At 40.8% G+C, this 5580-nt stretch overlaps 1 long non-coding RNA gene across 1 annotated transcript; it reads right to left on the bottom strand.

The window, feature by feature from the left end:
- Nucleotides 1-883: 883 nt before the first annotated feature.
- On the bottom strand, nucleotides 884-2609 carry LOC110934710. The gene is made up of 3 exons (XR_002588566.2): nucleotides 2510-2609; nucleotides 1932-1998; nucleotides 884-1103 (listed from the first exon to the last, which is right to left on the bottom strand). It is a non-coding gene; the product is annotated as an uncharacterized LOC110934710 (long non-coding RNA).
- Nucleotides 2610-5580: the final 2971 nt, after the last annotated feature.

The following is a 5580-nucleotide window of genomic DNA, read 5'->3' as shown; positions in this document are numbered from 1 at the left end:
CTGTTAGTGGGAAATCAGAAGATCCCATTAAATTGAGTGATGGTTTAAAGTACCAGAAATTGACGGCTCGTGTTGAAAAACTTGATAACTCTGTTGCAGAACTCAAAGATATGTTACAACAGTTGTTACAAGTACAAAAGGTACAATCCACTGCTGTTCCACCTCAAGCACCTGCTCTCCAACAGGCACCTGCTACAAATGAGCTCTTGAATCTCTTTCAACCTTTTCTCCATCATCAAGCACAAATAGCAGATCATCAACATGAAAAACTTGTTCAACAATTGAGAAATGCTATGGAGTCTAGGTACAATGACACTCAGGCTGATCTAAAGGCTCTCAAAACTCAGATCTTGCACTCCACTGGCACTGCCCCTCCACCAGCGTTCTTCATTGATCAACTCCCCGAAGATAATGCCAAAAAGGGGGAGAAAATTCAGGAATGGAGAAGGAAAGGAATAACAGATGGTCTCTACCTCGAACCAGAAAATTCCAATATGACCAAACAGATTCCTTTGCCCGATGGGAGTAAGAAAATTGATATGACCACAAATGCACTTGCAGAAGCACTTGCATGTGTAAAAAGGGATAGAGAGGCCAAAAAGAAAGTCATGGTAAATTATCCGGATCAGGGTACTTCAGGGTCAAGAGATGATGAAAATCTCATTGATGAAAAGAAGAAGCCTACTAGAAAAGAAAGGCTACCCAAATCCATTCCGGTCAGACGTTCAAAGTCTGCTCAAAAACCACCACCTAAAATAGTTGTTGTAACTCCTGTTGTATCAGCTGCTGTTGGTACTTCAGTAGTTTCAACATCTGTTCCCACTTCAACACACATGTAAGACCCAGTTTATATTACCAGATTTAACAACCTAAAAACCATGCATTTAACGCCAAAATGACGACTTAACAAAAACTTTCATCGTTTAAACCCCAAAACTAACACAACATACATGTATTGTTGTTACAAACCACATTCAAGACGGTAACTACCATTAGTTTACATAGTTTTTAAAACAAAAGTTTGGATGCGGAAGCGTTCTAAAAATGTGTGTTCGGTTCGACTCGCTTGCTTGATCTCCATCCTTTACTTGGGTACCTGAGAACTAACATTTTAAACAAGCATTAGCACTATCACTCTTGGAAATTTACGTGTTCGAATCAGGTCCGAACACTGGTTCGAGAAAATGATCAAAACAATTTTTATCAAACAGGGCTCCACCGTAATTTACGGTGTCACCGTAAATTACGGTGGACCGTAAATTACGGTGGACCGTAAATTACGGTGGCTTCTAGACATTTGGGGCCTACCGTAACTCAGTAGGAATCCACCGTAAAAGAATTGCAGGCCATCGTAAATTACGGTACTACCGTAATTTACGGTAGACCCTGCACATAACTCCCTTGTTTAAAACGCAGTTTTCTTGCTGATTCATTATGAGTCGAAACAGCATAATTTCGCATAATTCGCTAAACGGCTGGGCTAATATTTCATACTTGTGTTTTGTTTATAACATTACTCAACTATTTCTTAATCGAGCTTGTTTACGGGAACTATCTTACACGCTAAATTACAAGACTTCTAGTTAATTGTTTGACCTATTATCTTGCATCCAATTCAAACCTTAACTCCTATAATAAGAACAAGGCTTCTAAATTTGTCTATGGTGTTCGCTACACGGCCTACACCTCATGTAATATTCGCACAATATAATAAAGTCATGCTTCGTGTTTATTACCAAAACTTGTTTGACCCGTTTAGGTGCTGAGATTAAACACCTTACGGATGCTCAATTTCATGTTTATAACTTGTTTAAGGCAATAGCCAAATTCATGACATAATGGAAATTCTTGGTCCTCATGCTTTCTTTCCTTTTAAGCAACGCATAAGGCTAATAATATGTATAATGTAATGAAACGATAAAATTTCATACCTTTAGAGCGCGCCTTTTCCTCGTGAATCCCCTCCGGCTTGCCCGCTAGAGGAACCGGACTCTTTGCCTAGAAAATTCAGTTTTTAACATGTTTAGAATCATTTTCATGACCATTTTCACATCAATTATGAACCATTATCAAATCTGCGTTTTTATCCAAATTTCACATTTAATCCTCACTTAGGCATTTCAACAAACACCTAGTGGGTCAGATTTTTCTACATTCAAAAACAAGTTCGTGACTTGCGATTCAACATCTAATTTCACTATAATAGTAATTTTTGCATGCATCTTGACATCATCTTTTCAGAACTTATTTCCTAATTTTCAGATTATGCAAAACAAGAGTTATAATTTCAGCATTAAACAAGCTTCTTAAAGTTCTCTAATCACCTACAATGGTGATTATGTACCCTAAAATTATCATACAAGGTTATGTCAAGAAATCATCTAGGGTTTGATCCTAATCCTCATACTCCTTCTAATTTCAGCCATGCATCAACAATCAAGCTGAATTTCTCATGTTTCACAATTAACCTAGAATTTGTGATGTAACAAAATTACTGAATTTCACATACCTTTTGATCCTTACAACGAGGTGTTTACTAATATGTGATTAGAGCTCGATTTGGAACAGATTTGGGGCTTCAATTGAAGGGATTTTGGTGTGAAACTTAGGGTTTTGGAGAACCCCTGTCGCCCCTCCTCTCTTGATCGACCAGGCACACCAATTTTGGTGTGTTTGGTTTGTTTTTGGTCACAACTAGTAATTAACTTTTGGCTTTTGTCATGTTTAGCCCTTTAACTATGATCCTCTCTAAGTCTTAGTTATTTTTAACCATAGTATGTATTATTTCAAGACTTGAACTTAACTAGGTTAAGTTCCTAGTTGGTAAATTCTTGTTTATCATTTCTTTGAATTTTTATGATATAAAGATTTATATTTTAGGGGTGTTACAAGTCCACCCCCCTTAAAAGGGTTTCGTCCCCGAAACCGAATTACATACCAAATAATGTCGGGTGTAGACGTCGCATCTCCTCTTCGGATTCCCAAGTAGTGTCTGACCCTTTTCTGTGCTCCCATTTGACCTTGACTTGGGCTATCACCTTGTTCCTCAAACTTTTCTCCTTACGATCTAAAATCGCAATCGGTTTTACCACATAGTTGAGGCTGTTATCCACTTCAATATCGTCGTAGTGGATATGGATATGAGCAGTTTCGTCGGCCAAACATTTTCGAAGATGTGATACGTGGAACGTGCTATGAATTCCACTCAACTCTTCGGGTAATTCAAGTCGATAAGCTACTTTACCAACCCGTTCAACGATTCTAAATGGCCCAATAAATCATGGGCTTAACTTCCCCCTTTTTCTGAATCTAATAATACCCTTCCATGGGGAGACTTTTAGCATGACCATATCGCCAACCTGAAATTCAATTGGCCTATTCCTTTTATCCACATATGCCTTCTGTCGGTCTTGAGCCGCTTTCAAGTGTGCCCGAACTATGTCGATTTTTGCATTTGTAGTTCGGATTACATCGGCAGGTGCTAGCCCCTGCGGACCTACTTCTCCCCAACATACCGGGGTCCGACATTTTCTGCCATATAATAGCTCATACGGGGCCATTTTAATACTCGCGTGATAGCTATTGTTATATGCAAATTCGACCAAGGGTAGATGGACATCCCAACTACCTCCAAAGTCAATAATGCAAGCCCGTAGCATATCTCCCAACGTTTGTATTGTTCTTTCGCTCTGCCCATCCGTTTGTGGATGGTAAGCAGTGCTAAGGAACAATTTAGTTCCCATCTGTTCTTGGAATTCGCGCCAGAATTTCGAAGTAAACCGAGTATCTCTGTCCGACACAATAGATATCGGTACCCCATGTCTTGCTATGATTTCATTGGTATAAACCTCCGACATTTTCTCAGATGTATAAGTCTCACGAATCGGAATAAAATGAGCGCTTTTAGTTAACCTATCCACGACTACCCAAATAGTATCAAAACCACGACTTGTTTTAGGCAGTTTGGTCAATAGGTCCATCGTAATTTGCTCCCATTTCCAAACCGGGATTTCTAACGGTTGAAGTTTACCATATGGCTTTTGGTGTTCCACCTTGACTTGAAGGCACGTCAAACACTTTTCCACGTATTTCACCGTGTCCCGCTTCATTCCGGGCCACCAATAGTTTTGCTTCAAGTCATGATACATTTTGGTCGCTCCCGGGTGAATGGAATAACGGGATTTATGAGCTTCATCAAGTAGAAGCTTCTTAACCCCACATGTGTTAGGAACTCAGATTCTATTAAAACGAGTCTTTAGGCGGTGACTGCCCACCTCAAGGTCCTTAACTTGGCCGATAATTCTTTCATTTTTCCAGTTTTCCGCCTTTAAAGCTTCATTCTGTGCTTCTCGAATTCGTTCTAGTAAACTTGAAGTCACAACCAATTGCATTGATCGTACCCGTATCGGGGTATAATCTGTTTTGCGACTCAGCGCATCGACGACTACATTGGCCTTACCGGGGTGGTAATGTATTTCGCAATCAAAGTCCTTGACGGTTTCTAACCACCGCCTTTGCCGCATGTTTAATTCCTTCTGGTCGAAGAAATATTTCAAGCTTTTATGGTCGGTAAAGATTGTAAACTTTACTCCGTACAAGTAATGTCTCCATATCTTTAAGGCAAACACCACCGCTGCCAATTCTAAGTCGTGAACCGGATATTTAATTTCATGAATCTTCAATTGCCTTGAGGCGTAGGCGATGACCTTGCCTCGTTGCATTAACACGCATCCAAGCCCCAATTGAGAAGCGTCCGAGTAAACCACCATGTCTTCGGTCCCTTCCGGTAATGTCAGTACCGGAGCGTGGGTCAATTTTTCCTTGAGTGTTTGGAAAGCTTCTTCTTGCTTAATGCCCCACACGAACTTTTCCTCCTTACGAGTTAATTTGGTCAATGGTAAGGCAATTTTGGAGAAATCCTGTATGAATCTCCGATAATATCCCGCAAGCCCTAAAAAGCTTCGGATTTCCGAGGGATTTCTTGGAGGGCTCCATTTCGACACAGCTTCTATCTTGGACGGGTCTACTAGTACTCCATCAGCACTAATAAGATGCCCAAGAAACTGTACCTCCCGTAGCCAGAAGGCACACTTCGTGAATTTTGCATACAACTTCTCTCGTCTGAGGGTGTCTAATATTTCCCGCAAATGACACACGTGCTCGGCCTCGCTCTTTGAATATATCAAAATGTCGTCGATAAATACAATTACCGACTTATCTAGCATGGGTTTGCAAACCCGGTTCATGAGGTCCATGAAAGCCGCGGGCGCATTGGTCAATCCGAAAGGCATTACGAGGAATTCATAATGCCCGTACCTCGTACGGAAAGCCGTCTTGGGTACGTCCTCCTCCTTGACTTTCAATTGGTGATAACCGGATCGGAGATCAATTTTGGAAAACCAACTTGCTCCTTGTAGTTGGTCAAATAAATCATCAATTCTTGGGAGCGGGTATCGATTCTTCACCGTGAGTTTGTTTAACTCTCGGTAATCGATACGCATGCGCATACTGCCATCCTTCTTCCTCACGAATAAGACTGGTGCGCCCCACGGAGACACACTCGGTCGGATAAACCCCTTG

Source organism: Helianthus annuus, chromosome 2, assembly GCF_002127325.2.
Source record: "Helianthus annuus cultivar XRQ/B chromosome 2, HanXRQr2.0-SUNRISE, whole genome shotgun sequence".
Classification (NCBI taxonomy): Eukaryota; Viridiplantae; Streptophyta; class Magnoliopsida; order Asterales; family Asteraceae; genus Helianthus; species Helianthus annuus.
Note: the sequence above shows the minus strand (reverse complement) of the source record. Positions and strands in the feature narration are given on the sequence as shown.